A 15,000-nucleotide genomic window follows, 5' to 3' on the forward strand; every position below is an offset into this window, starting at 1 on the left:
GCTGTATAAAGTCGCCAAGTAGTAAGCAGAATGAAGATGAAAACACGTCATGGTACTGAATGGGTTAAGAAGTCCCTGAAGTCTAGTATCTGTAGGCAGTGTGATATGTGTTGGGCAGTGATTGAATTAGTACTGTGCCATTCTTGTGTCTTTTATCTGTTTATGTGAATGTTGAGGTTTGCGTTATATTGTTCTATGTTCTTATCTGTGACTTGTGTGAAGCATGTATCTGTTTTCTCTTTTAATATTATAAAATTGTGAATACTTGTTTTCTTGTTTTTACAACGTTGTATTGGTTTAGTATGGTCACTCTATCTTGTACCATCCTCATTTCTTACACAGATTTTGCAGTGCTTGTAACTGTTGTCAGGTTACTTCAAACATACAGGCTTCAATATCTCTAGCGTAAACAGCAAGCGCACGCACATACACAGACTGTGTGTGTGTGTGTGTGTGTGTGTGTGTGTGTGTGTGTGTGTGTGTGTGTGTGTGTGTGTGTGTGTGTGTGTGTGTGTGTGTGTGTGTGTGTGTGTGTGTGTGTGTGTGTGTGTGTGTGTGTGTGTGTGTGTGTGTGTGTGTGTGTGTGTGTGTGTGTGTGTGTGTGTGTGTGTATGTATGTAAGCCCAAGAGACCAAACATCACTAGTACGTTCTTGCTTAGGCACCTTAAACAGGAATGTCTACCTCGTACGCGCCCCATTTGCTGCAATATTCATCCTAATCTATAGGCCTCCGGAACGTGACCCCCTTAACTTCCCAACACACACACACACACACACACACACACACACACACACACACACACACACACACACACACACACACACACACACACACACACACACACACACACACACACACACACACACACACACACACACACACCTCCTAACAACAAGCTTACCACTATCCTTCCCTATTTCTCTCATGCATTTTACATAGCCACCATAATCATCCTGGCATATTTCTTTTGCTGGAGTTCATATCCTTCACTCTCCTTCAAAAAATAGCAATTTTTGAAGCATAAACTGAACCAATTGGCTTGATTAAGATCGCCGTAGTCAGGGAGTGTTGTGACGGCTCACCACCACCACTACGACCACCACCACCCGGCATGGTACTAGCAAGGGAGTAGTAATTATTCTTTCATAATCCCCGAGAACACAACCCTCCCTCTAAAGATGTCTTGTGTGACCTTGTGTGTTAAACATTAATACGCACGTGTGACTCTAAATAGTGTGTGAATGTTGGGTTTGCTGTGTGCTTGTGTGTGTGTGTGTGTGTGTGTGTGTGTGTGTGTGTGTGTGTGTGTGTGTGTGTGTGTGTGTGTGTGTGTGTATTTGCTGCATATCCTACTTAACCCAGTTTTTCTTTTCCTTACTGCATGGCCTTTTGCGTGTGTGTGTGTGTGTGTGTGTGTGTGTGTGTGTGTGTGTGTGTGTGTGTGTGTGTGTGTGTGTGTGTGTGTGTGTGTGTGTGTGTGTGTGTGTGTGTGTCCATCATCATCATCAATGATGGTGGTGTAGGTAGTGGTAATGAAGGGACGTCTTGCTACTTACTGTGTTGTTGTTGGTGTTTGGATAGTGGTGGTGGTGGTGGTGGTGGTGGTAATAGTGGTCATCAGAATATATTTCTTTGATATATTCTGATTTGTCAAGCTGTTTTAGTGTTAGTGGTGATGGTGGTGGTAAATCTTCATGGCGGTGAAGCGGTTACTTTTCTATGATGTTGGTGTTGTATCTATTCTTGTTCCTGTTGGTGTTGTCTTCTACTGTTAGCATGGGTGTGGTGAGCAGTGGTGGGGGCATGGTGGTGGTTAGCGATAATGGTGACGGTGGAAGCGAGTGTTGGTAGTGAAGGTGGTTCTGAATTTGTTTGGATGTACTGTAAAGTGATTTATTGACTTTCTCTCTTGAAGTCATAAAAATCGACAAAGGGAGATATTACATGAACGGAAGTGTCACATAGTCCAAGGCAGAGTTTCTGGTCACTTGGGTGTTTTACCAGTGAAGGGATTGAATCTACCTGTAGCTCAGTTTTAGGAGTCTTTAACCACTTGCTTTAAAGTTTTAGTTAATTTACTGAACACCTTTGATATCATTCATCTCTTCTTTTCTGCTCTCTCTCTCTCTCTCTCTCTCTCTCTCTCTCTCTCTCTCTCTCTCTCTCTCAGTACCAAGGCTTGGGTCTCCGCGGGGTTGGCCAGAGTCGTGGCCAAAAATAGTTGCTCTTCTCTTTCTCTCTGCCAAAAACTGTGGGAACCAGACTTCTACTTTTCTATTGATAGTAGTTCACCGGGTAATGGCGGGGCCTGGCGGGGCCTGGCAGGGGTAATAAACAACACTGTGTCATGAGACGCCTTGGTCCGGACCGCTTCCCTCCTTAGGGTGCCCAAGAAAAGAGGAAGAACACAGATACGTAGCTTATGGTGTTCTGTCCGGAATTCGTGGAAGCAAGAGGAGTTTATTTACTAAGAGGAAATATAAAGAGTACTTTTGTTTTGCTACAAAATAAGAATATTATTAGTTTGTACAATAAACTTTTCAGTCATCCGAGGAAAGCTTGTTAATTGTGAGCAGAAACATGAGCAAGAACTGGCACATTTCAAGCTGTTTGATTGAAAATAGTTTCTGGACATCATATCTTTTATTGAAAGTCTGAAAAATTGTGTATGTATATATATATATATATATATATATATATATATATATATATATATATATATATATATATATATATATATATATATATATATATATATAGAGAGAGAGAGACAGAGAGAGAGAGAGAGAGAGAGAGAGAGAGAGAGAGAGAGAGAGAGAGAGAGAGAGTAGTGGGTTTCTTTCCTTGATTTTTCCCAAACTTTAGGTGCGACTTTTTGCCAGGGCGTGCGTGGCTATCTTTAGCTCTCCACGCGTATTTTGGACGTTGTGGTTCTTATCTTATAAATAAATCTGTAAACAAACTGCGGCAAGTGCAATCCCTCAGCCCGGACACTGCTACCCGCTGGCCAACCCCACCCTTCAGACGAGGTCTGCCGGGGTGCCGGGGGGCTGTCAGTCACCTAGGGCACAGTGGCATTGCTTCAGTGTTGTGGGGGCGGCGGTGCCTGCTGTATGGGTGTTGCTGCGGACGATACAAGAGGGCTGGTTCTTTGTGCATGTTGCATGGTCATTTTTGTTATTTTGGGTAAATTGTCTTTTATCTTGAATGTATATATATATATATATATATATATATATATATATATATATATATATATATATATATATATATATATATATATATATATATATATATATATATATATATATATATATATATATATATGTATCCCTATTATTTAGATATCGTTTTCTTCTACAGTGATAATATCAAAATAATATTATTCCTGTTAATGAATATCTTAATAAAACAACAAATTCATGCATTAAGATTTTCTTGGTGTTGGTAATAAAGAATGATTGGCCGTAACTGTATCATGAAGCCATTAATCTGCTCTCTCTTAAGCAGTGACAGGGAAAGCTGAGGGCAAGGTGAGGGAGGCGGTGGGTTGTGTGGCGTGACACGGGTGTTGAAGCGCCAGTAATCGCAGCCAGGTGTTGGGCTCTACTTACCTTACTGACTTTTTTTAAGATAAGCTTGAGTATTGCGTCCATGAAGAGCGTGTGAGGAGCAGGGGAGGACAGCGAACCATTATGCAGCGGGAGGGTGCAGCCTAATGGATATGTTCCAAGCAGACGTGATGGTCGTGATAAAATCAATGTTTGCTACGTGGGAAGTGCTTCGGCTTAGCCCAGTCAAATAAAGAAAAGGTTGAAGTGTAGCACAGTTTCCAAAAGAAGCGTCAAGCAGCACTGGTGGAGGTCCGGTGGTGGGTGGGTTGTGGGTGGGTGGCGCAGAGCGAGGCAGCGCAGCAGTTATGCCCCGGGGCAGTTATATAATACGCTCGCTAGTTGTGAGTTCAGCCGACAGGTGCAGCTGTCACTCAGTGCGTGGACATTGTCAGTCGAGAAAAATGGGCGTGACCAGGGAGAAGGAAGATGAGGGACAGTAGGAGCACCGTGGCCAGCAGGCGGCGGAGGGCCGGCCTAGGTGGCGTGAAGGGTGCCGAGAAAACAGAGGCGAGTTATTTCTGTACCTTTGTGCGTGGCGGGCGGAGTGCGGCAGTGAAAGGGCGGGCGTGACGTGAGCTGTGCCACCACTTCTCGTGTAGCCCCCTTATCTCGCCCGCCTGTCTATCAGTAGACACGGGCAAGGGAAACTAAGTGCAGTTGGGCAGCCAGCGATGTGATGTGTTGTATGGGGCGTGAAGAAGTGTTGCAGTGGTGGGCTGTGTCCGGGCGGTGCCAAGCCCAAGAGCCACGTGGGGTTCTGGCGCCAGAGGGCCGCCCATGGGCGTGGTGATAGATCACAGCTTGGTAGTGTAGGTAGTAGAGTGGCTCAGTTGTGGACAGGCAGTGGAGGAAAGGGGAGAAGTGTTGTGGCGCGAGGAGCGAGTGTTGGAGTGGTGAAGCAACAAGTGTGTGAAATGTGAGCGACCACCGTAGAGCGCAATCCATCAGTCATTGTGGTAATCCAGTGGTCCTGGCCCTGCCCGACAAAGCTTTATGGTGTGCCACACTGTAGTGACTCGTGTTTCCACTGTACATACTGATACCGCCTTACAAGTACGCGTCTTCCGTGGCTGTTATCTTGAAGACCACTGCAGCAGTGTGTCCCTTCAGCGGCAGGATGCTGTAAAGGCGTCACCAGACTCGTGGCCTGGCCATGGGTTAGCACTCTCGTTATGTAGGGGCCATGGGAGAAGACGATGATACCTTGCTGCTGAGTGGAGACATGTACGTAATGTTGCCTCTTGTTCGTATTCCTTCTTTCACTTGTAAGGTGACTTTGAGGGCAAGGGGCACGGGGCGCGGAGAGCACGGGCTGTGGCACAACAAACAATTCATATTTTCGTACTCTGCACCTGCTTATTGTCAAATATTTCTCCTCTGATTTATGTTAATTGGCTTTCTTCTGTGAATTGCTACATGATCTTGAATCAGTGTTTGTGTGTGGCTCTCTAAGCATATATATATATATATATATATATATATATATATATATATATATATATATATATATATATATATATATATATATATATATATATATATATATATATATAGTTATACCTCACTTCATGTAGACTTAGATAAAGATTAAGCAATTGAATGAGAAACCTACTTAAATTGATAACTTTAATGAATTAAATCAAGGAATTGAAACAATGCGCGTCCTTTTTTTTCTGTGGCTGTTATCCTGTGTCCCCCCCCACCCTGCTGGCCCGCTGTACTGGCCACAGAGTGAGCACATCCTCCACGAGCTGGCCAACCTGTTCCCTGTGTTGTTATTATTTTTGTTCTATTTATGATTTCTCTTATCTATTCTACTTTATTTACTTCCCCAGATGTTTGCTTTGAAATGTTATACTTTCCCTACAATCAAATATACCGTTGTGTGTGTTTTGACCTGCCTGTGCACCTCTCATGACAAACTCAAGTGACGCACTTTTACTGTTGTTCTGCGTCTTGTTCCTTGAAAATACTTGACAAATCTGACAATAGAATGCACGGCTTCATACTTTCCAGGCTCATTTCAACCATTCTCTATTTTCCCATTTTCCCCCATAAGAGTGACGTTAGGCGTGGGATCGTGCTCACTCTTGTCTGCCGCGTAGTGCCACAACCTGTGACCGCAGCCATGGCTGTATGGCTCATTTGCTTCACGGAGACTATTGACCGCTATCTGGGGTGAGTGGCGACCTGGACGGGGCATGAGCTCACACCACCTGTTCATTGACTGTAGCGTCGCTCAAAGTAAGCGGGAGATCCTGATTAATTTCTGGAGAGGAGTCTTTGCTAATATCCTCCTCATTGCCCTGTCCTGATTGACTCCCGGGCAGCTCTGAGGCCTCTTATGGGTGATACTTTCGTGTGAATCATGGTGTATTTCGGTGACAGCTCAGTCCAATGTTGACGTGTGAAGATTGTTACTGATAAACTAATATTGAACTGTGGACTGCCTAACACGCCCTTGTCTATCGTCTGTTTGAAGAGCCCTGACGTGCCTTGGACTGCCATACGCCAGTCTTGTTGTGATTACAGGCATCTTGTCATCCTTTGCCTGCTGTGTGAACAAGATTACTTGTCTGCTCCAAACAAGGTTAACGTGTTCATCGTCAGCATTTTTCCCTCCCCAACCAACTCTCTCTCGATTGTGGGTGAGCCAAGATACCAGGTGACAAGCGTGGTTCAAGAATACCTGTTGTTGTCTAGTAGTAGTAGTAGTAGTAGTAGTAGTAGTAGTAGTAGTAGTAGTAATAGTAGTAATAGTATTGGTAGTAGTAATAGTAGTAGTACAAACAACATAAATGGTTGTAAAAAACAAATAACAGAAATTATATTGATCTATCACCACCACCACCCTATCCAACACGATCACCACCACCACCACCACCTCCACCACCCTACCAAACACGATCACCACCACCATCGCCACCACCATCACCACTGCAATCACCACCACCATCACCACCCCACCCAACACGATCACCACCACCATCACCACACCACTGCAATCACCACCACCACCACTATCACCAGCATCTCCACCATCACCACCACCACCACCACCACCGTCGCTGGCGTGTAAGCTGGCAGTAATTGGCATCAACACAGCACTCATTATGTGCCTCGCTGACAGGCGAATGACGCTCACTTGTTGAACGACTTCCATAATACCTTGTTGGCGATGTATCCTTTAATGTGCCTGTAAATCACGAACCTTCTTAACCCTTTCTCTCCTATGCTTCTGTATTTCCAGCTTCATATGACTTAAATTTTTTTAACCCCTTCAGTACGGGGACACATTTTTTACCTTGAGTTTTGGGTATGATTAGGTGATTTTATTTACATTAAGTAGGGTCTGTGAAGGTCAGAAGATTAATGGCCAGAGTCTTCACTATTTCAGCCCCCACTTAAGTTTCTGAAGCTATATAAAATCACCGAATAGTAAGCAGAATGAATATGAAACCGCCTTATGGTACTGAAGGGGTTGAGAGGGAAGGTTTCAAGACATACCATCCCTTTCCTTTGGGCAACTCTCTTGGACCTGCAAGGAGACTGACAACTAAGTGGGCCTTTTCTTAATTTTTGTTGTCATTACCCAGCTTTCCTCTCTTGCGTAAAAAAAAAAAGAATTGCTCGTCTTTTCTTAGCATTTAGAACGGATAGAAAGAAAATGTCTGCAAGATAAGCACAAAACAAAGAACTGGAGGTTAATTATGTCCTTCCATTGCTGCAGAAAGTAATTAAAGTGTATAGATATAAAAAAAATCACTGTTAAATAATAATGAATAAAGAAAATACAACAAAAAATCGAACATTGAAGGGAATGAAATATTGGACACGTAAGTTAGCAATGTTACGTGAAACTCCTAAATGAAACAGATTTTTCATCATAATCTGGAGGGATTTCATTATTACAGAAAGCTATTTAAAGATGGGATTTATATGTGTAGAAAAAAATTTTGTTATGCTCTCTCTCTCTCTCTCTCTCTCTCTCTCTCTCTCTCTCTCTCTCTCTCTCTCTCTCTCTCTCTCTCTCTCTCTCTCTCTCTCTCTCTCTCTCTCTCTCTCTCTCTCTCTCTCTCTCTCTCTGAAAGTGATTTATTACCCTAGTTTCGGGGAATTTCACTGTTAGAGAAAGCTAGTTAAAGATGTGATTCATATATGTAGAGAGATGTTTGTTGTACTCTCTCTCTCTCTCTCTCTCTCTCTCTCTCTCTCTCTCTCTCTCTCTCTCTCTCTCTCTCTCTCTCTCTCTCTCTCTCTCTCTCTCTCTCTCTCTCTAAATGTAAAGTTGTAGAGGAAGAAGACAGTTTCCTAAACCCACAACTATATGTATATGAGGTCGTTGGCATACATTAAGTGAGTGTGTCGCTGCTTCCCCTCTCCGAAGTTGACCCTTCACCTCACCAAACACGGAAAGGAACACATTGGTGCGGTGGGCGGTGGCTGTGGGTCTTGGGCGAGTAAGGAACAGCCAGCAGCAGGAATAACCTCAGTGAAGATAGAATGTGTGCAGGAGTGTGAGAGGATTCTTGTGGGGAGTGAAAAGTGAAAAAGAAGGGAATGATATGAATAGTAGGAACATAAGACAAGAGGGAAGCTGCAAGGAGGCCGCCAAGTTAGGTTAGGTTAGGTTAGATTAGGTTTGGTTAGGTTAGGTTAGGTTAGGTTAGGTTAGGTTAGGTTTGGTTAGGTTAGGTAAGGTTAGGTTAGATTAGGTCAGGTTATGTTAGGTTTGGTTAGGTTAAGTTAGGTTAGGTTAGGTTTGGTTAGGTTTGGTTAGGTTAGGTTAGGTTAGGTTAGGTTAGGTTTGGTTAGGTTTTGTTAGGTTTCGTTAGGTTTGGTTAGATTAGGTTTGGTTAGGTTAGGTTAGGTTAGGTTTGGTTAGATTAGGTTTGGTTAGGTTAGGTTAGGTTAGGTTAGGTTAGGTTAAGTTAAGTTAGGTTAGGTTAGACAATCCATATATGATTAAAGCTACCTAATTCCATGGTTGAGTTACTGGAAGGACTGAAGGGAAAAGTGACAATGTGGGTTTCGCTCTTATTGATCTTTTTAAGCCGTAGAGATTTGATGGAAGTGAACAGCTGTTGTCTCTGATAACGAGGGAGCAATATGTTTAGGTAAGCATCTCTCTCTCTCTCTCTCTCTCTCTCTCTCTCTCTCTCTCTCTCTCTCTCTCTCTCATTCTAACAAAGGGAAGTATTAATATTAGAAGGAATAGTAGAAATGTGGTCGTAGTAATGATGTTGGTAGTAGTAGAAGTAGTAGTAGTAGTAAATAGCAGTAGCAAAAGTATTATTATTATCTTTATTATTATTATTATTATTATTATTATTATTATTATTATTATTAGTAGTAGTAGTAGTAGTAGTAGTAGTAGTAGTAGTAGTAGTAGTAGTAGTAGTAGTAGTAGTAGTAGTAATAGTAGTAGTAGTAGTAGTAGTAGTAGTTGGAATATGAATAAAAGTAGTAGAAGTATTGGTAGTAGTAGTAATGGCATTGAGAGTAGTAACAGCAATAAGTAATGGGAGTGGTGGGTGGGAGTCGCTGTGGTTCCCGGCTGTGTGGCGGCGCTCGCTGTAAACACCTGCGATCGGTGAGACACGGGAAGGTCAACTGTAAGGGAAACTGGAGAGAACACTTTCAACACCACTACTAAACAGTTTTCAAAAACGTTTCATCAAAAAATGCACTTGCTTACGTCTCTCTCTCTCTCTCTCTCTCTCTCTCTCTCTCTCTCTCTCTCTCTCTCTCTCTCTCTCTCTCTCTCTCTCTCTCTCTCTCTCTCTTTGTATGTCTCTATAACTACACCTATCTGTCTTAAGGTTAAATGTTCCATAAATACACGGATGCATATAATTTTGTCTTTAGTTTTTGTTGCCAGCAACTAAAATTACAAAAAAATATTGAATGTGTAGTTAGCAGAGAGAGAGAGAGAGAGAGAGAGAGAGAGAGAGAGAGAGAGAGAGAGAGAGAGGTGGAGACAGACAGACTAATGATCTTAGAGTAGCGTAACCTTAGTCCTCTCTCTTTTTTTTTCCTTACCTTTTAGTTCTTTATCACGTGACGTCAGGGAGAGAGCCGCGCCCCTGTTGCCGTGCCGTGCCGTGCCGTGCCTTGCCGTGTGGTGGTAGTGGCGGGCAGCTCACTCGCCCCCGCGCCGTGTTCATCCCTTGGCCTGACCGTAAACTCTACATAAGCTTTATTGGATTACTCAGATTATCATGTCGAAATTAGGTTTTTGATTCAATGACGGTGAGTGTAGATTAATATTTCATGTTTTATGGGACACTCACGGTCTGTTATTAAGGTCGCAGTGTGAACGTTTATTTTTGCACTGCTACTAAAGGGGATGATCCTCTGATTTTTTTTTTTTTTTTTTTACAGTGCAGTGGTGGTATATATGTTTTTCGTTTTTGTTTATGATTGATAATTGACAACAGGGCATGAATATTATAAACAGCAACAGCAAAAGAAATTCAAGAATCTCTCTCTCTCTCTCTCTCTGTAGGTGATGAGTTTGCTCTTCCTTTTGTTGACATGACGACTTGATTGTAGCGTGTGAGTTTGCAGTTTAGGGATGCCTAAACATTGCAGTGTGTGAGCTTGCAGTTTAGGGATGCCTGAATATGTACATGAATTAACAAAGAAAACCTCCTGTACTATAGGTCTCAACACTCACATGCACATTCTTACTCATCCACACACACACACACACACACACACACAAAAGTATTACCAACACCGTTAGGTCCCACCGAGACTCGAACTCGGGTCGTTGGATTCAAAGTCCAAAGTGCTAACCATTACACCATGGGACCCTGCCCGCTGGGGAGGAGGTACTCTTGTTCCTTACTGTAGATGCAAGACGGAAAATTAGAACATATCATATAAACCACACACACACACACACACACACACACACACACACACACACATACAGCTGTGGACAGCAAGTGTACTGCTCACCTAACCTACCAAACACACTCGCTCCTTCTCGTCAGTGTTTCTCTTGCCTTCACTTCTCACCAACTGACATCGGTGACCTAATGACATCTGTGTTGCCTTTTCTACGAGCACAAGATTTGAGCGAGGTATAGTGAATTTCACTGTCTAGAGCAGAGAGGTGGTTTCATAGATACATACTCTATATAGATCACAAGATCCATTAACGTAAGTAGTCTCAACTGTCTCAGATGTGTGTGCACGTTACTGACAGTTACTGCTAGAACGCTCTTCTTCTATTTCCTTATTGCAGTAAGAGTCTCCTTTATTGGGCAGGAATTAGTTCATGTCGGTGCTAATGTGATTATTACTCTTCCTACGAGTTCAGAGTGTTCTACCACCACCACAACTGCTATTATTGTTCCAACTATCCCTTCTACTACTACAACTACTACTACTATTACTACTACTACTACTACTACTACTACTACTACTACTACTACTACTACTACTACTACTACTACTACTACTACTACTACTACTAATGATAATAATAATAATAATAATAATAATAATAATAATAATAATAATATTAATACATGTATATAATATGATCGTAATGTAATGAAAGAGAGAGAGAGAGAGAGAGAGAGAGAGAGAGAGAGAGAGAGAGAGAGAGAGAGAGAAACTCATGAAAACCTTCATTGTGTGTGTGTGTGTGTGTGTGTGTGTGTGTGTGTGTGTGTGTGTGTGTGTGTGTTCTGACGCACTGCACCACTTGGCTTCAAAATGACAGTTCTTTTAGTCAACTCGTGGAGGTTGGTGATGCTGATTGCAGAGAATAGCGCGTAGTGAGGCAGGAAGGAGAGCACTTAGTGTAGTGTGAGCAACAGTGGCAATAGTAAATGATAAGAAGATTAGTTAGTCCTTACAAATATAACCTCACATATAGTGTTTATATGAATAGCAGATTGTTATATATTTTCATGAAATATTACTAGACTGTTATTTTCCTATGAATGTGGAATCTTTATGTCTCACAGCGCAACATTGCTCCTTAAGTACACTTCATGAAGACTGTGATGAATAGTTATGCAATAAACACGAGACGGATTTCAAACATACTACAAATATATCTTTTCTATAATGATCAGCAATTAATATGAATTTCCTTTCCTGGCCTGTGTCACTGTCCATAATAGAGAGTAAGACCTGAGACTAGATAATCCTTTACTCTCCTAATTTACCTTCATCTTGTCATACATTTTTTAACAGTGAGGTTTTAATGTGATATTCTTTCTGGTGTTGGCCTTAGCTTTCCAAAGACTCCCCAAACTTTATAGATCAGTCTTGGTAACTCAGGAGTCGCCACGTGCTGTATATGTGATGAATAACTGTTAGAAGAAAGCAAAGGATCCACTACATTTGCCTCATATTAATCACCAGCACTAAGCATCGCCAATAAGAACAAGTGACGGCAAAATAATTCGAAACTTCTCCTCCTTCAAGAGATAAGATTCAAACGCCACGAGTCCCCAAAAAAGTAGAAGAAAGAATAAATGGCCGAGTGAAATGTACCGGCCGTCCATTCCCCGCGCAGCACTCGACCTCACATTTGTTTAATGCCCGCATGCCTTGTCTTGCCTTGCCTTGCCTTGCCTTGCTTTGCTTTACTGAGCCACAAAGGTCAGCTCCAAGGCACGGGGATCGAGTTTCGTGGATGAATAGGTAAAGCGGAACTTCTATGCTGCTTCTGCTAAGTTTTATTACTACTAGTACACAATCACCACCATTACTACCACTACTACCGCACCACCTCTTGTCGCCAATCCAAATGACCTATAGTACTATTACAACACACTGCCTCAGTGCCAAACGTGCCAATCTGAACAGCCTTTACAGCAAGATAATCGCCCCTTCTGTGGCGGGCGGGAGTGTCCAGGACGGGTGTCTGTGGGAGGGTAGCAGTAGCAAGCGTCACAGTGAGGGACTTGCCAAGGCGGGGCGGGTCACGGGCCAACACCACCACGCTCAAAGAAGAGTGCCAAAGCCTGACAGTGATGGCGCTAAGCACATTCTCAATCAATTTTTTTACTCATTCGTTCTTCTGTTGTGCATTATCTCCATCTCTTTGGTCTCTCTCTCTCTCTCTCTCTCTCTCTCTCTCTCTCTCTCTCTCTCTCTCTCTCTCTCTCTCTCTCTCTCTCTCTCTCTCTCTCTCTCTCTCTCTCTCTGTGTGTGTGTGTGTGTGTGTGTGTGTGTGTGTGTGTGTGTGTGTGTGTGTGTGTGTGTGTGTGTGTGTGTGTGTGTGTGTGAGTTCGTTGAGTCTCCTCCCTTTGACTGATTTTTGTCACTTTCCTTCTGTGATGTAGTGCGCTCCTGTCATCGTCCTTTTTCCTCCTTCTTCTTCTCCTCCTCTTCTTCCTTCTTCGTCTTCTTCTTCTTCTTCTTCTTCTTCTTCTTCTCCAACCACCCGTCACATTTCAACAGCGCCTCGCCTCCTATAGAGCACACACCCGTCCCCTTCCCCCCAAAGCCAACCTTCACCTCCTTTCACGCGTCTCCCTCCTCTTGGCAGGTGAATCTCGACCTACTCACCAGAGAAAGGGAAGGAAAATATTTGAACGTCATTAATACTCGTGTGTCGCGAGATGAAGACTGGATTCCTTTCCGTGGCATTTAAATAATTACTTACCGCCTGGGGTCCATTAGCGCCTCCCGCATTTCCATATATGAAGGGGACGCTCGGAGGCGCTTCTTGGTGAGTGGGGAAAAGAAACAATGGAAAAAAACCTTTACTTTTAACGCAGCAGTGTCTCTCTTTAATTAAATGACTCCCTACACGTAAGCTGCAACTGATACGTTTGAAGACGAGGCGACAAAACTAATACAGGATTCCACGGTTTACAGAATGAAGTGATAAATTAGATTCCGAGTAAGAGTTAGTCTCCGTGGTGTTGACAAACGAGATGATGGGAGGGAGGTGGGTTAGGAGGATGCAAGGGAAGGGAGTGCCTAGGCGCCCCCGGCAATCGTGTAGGGGGTGAGGTAGGGCGGTCGCGACACCTGGCAGCGGCGTGAAAAGCTGCTGGAGACTCTTGAGCTGAGCGTTATATATGCAGAGAGGAAAGAGGACCACACCCAAGGGAGGCGAGAGTGAGGCGGCGCTTATGTAAGGCTCCGGCATCTCGTGACTCAGGAATCGCCATCTTCAGACTGAGCGATCAGCAACATTCACCCTCGAAAACAAAATTATTGCCACATTGTCCTCTCGTTTAGTGAGGGACTAAGAGTGAGGTGCCCGAGATGTTGCACAGATGAACACAGTCATGCCAGTGCCGGGCAGAATAATATGGTTTCGTTGTGTCCTTTAAAAAAACAAATGGTATGTATGTTTTTTTGTTACTTGATGTTACTATGTAATGTTTGTTGTCTTGCTTATTGTCAGTCAGGGAATATGGAAGGTCACACTTGGCAATGTACATATTCTTGAAAAAAAAAATCGCCAATATGTCAAGTGCAAATAATGTTCTTACAAAGGTTACAACGCAAGACAAATATGTGCGCTTGTGTGTGCAAATCATCGAGATAAGCCTTTGAAACTACTCAAGGTGATTAATTAGAAGGCAAAGGTGATATGCATATACTTGCATTTATTATCAGGTTTTTTTCTTCATGTTTTTTGTATGATCGTGAATAATGTGTGTTACGTTTTTTGTGACCCTTTTGTTGGGATATCTCGTTAAATTTTGTTTTCTTTCTCCGGTTGTACTCTCCTTATTTGCATTAGTGTGACGAGATAATTGGTGAGGTGTCAAACTGTACAATAAACTGAAGTCTTTAACGTGAGTTTTTTTTTTCTTTTTTTTATTCAAAAGCCACACAGTAATTGTTACAGAAGCGTCCACCGCTGACAGCCTTCCATTAGTGAGCTGGCGGGGAAACACTGTCACCCTCACACCACCACGAGGAGGGCGTGTACCTCATTAATTCTAATACACACTTGAAGCACACACACACACACACACACACACACACACACACACACACACAGAAAAAAGATAAGGATAATCACTAATCAATCTCCATTTAAAGTTACCAATCCACCTCACCAACTCCACCACTATCTTAATCACCATCTTTATCACCTCAGCTACCACAATCACAGCCACCACACCCCTTGCCACCACCATTACCACCACCAGTACTGCCATTGTAATCATCTCAACCACCACTAGTACCATTAACGTAACTTTCTCATTAATATAATCCATAATCACCACCACCACCACCACCACGATCGCTACCACCACCACCACCACGATCACTACCACCACCACTTCCATCAGAACCACCACCATCACTACCACCACCACCACTACCAGTACTCTCTCTCTCTCTCTCTCTCTCTCTCTCTCTGGTAGTGGCAAAGGGTGAGGGTA

At 43.0% G+C, this 15,000-nt stretch overlaps 1 protein-coding gene and 1 non-coding gene across 2 annotated transcripts in view; one reads left to right on the forward strand and one right to left on the reverse strand.

Annotated features, from left to right (window-relative positions):
* LOC123520131 overlaps positions 1 to 15,000 on the forward strand; it is a 38,428-nt gene that overhangs the window by 14,339 nt on the left and 9,089 nt on the right. The window lies entirely within an intron of this gene.
* Positions 10,363 to 10,434, reverse strand: Trnaq-uug. Its single transcript has one exon. It is a non-coding gene; the product is annotated as a tRNA-Gln (tRNA).

This window comes from Portunus trituberculatus, chromosome 46 (genome assembly GCF_017591435.1).
Source record: "Portunus trituberculatus isolate SZX2019 chromosome 46, ASM1759143v1, whole genome shotgun sequence".
NCBI classification, from domain to species: domain Eukaryota; kingdom Metazoa; phylum Arthropoda; class Malacostraca; order Decapoda; family Portunidae; genus Portunus; species Portunus trituberculatus.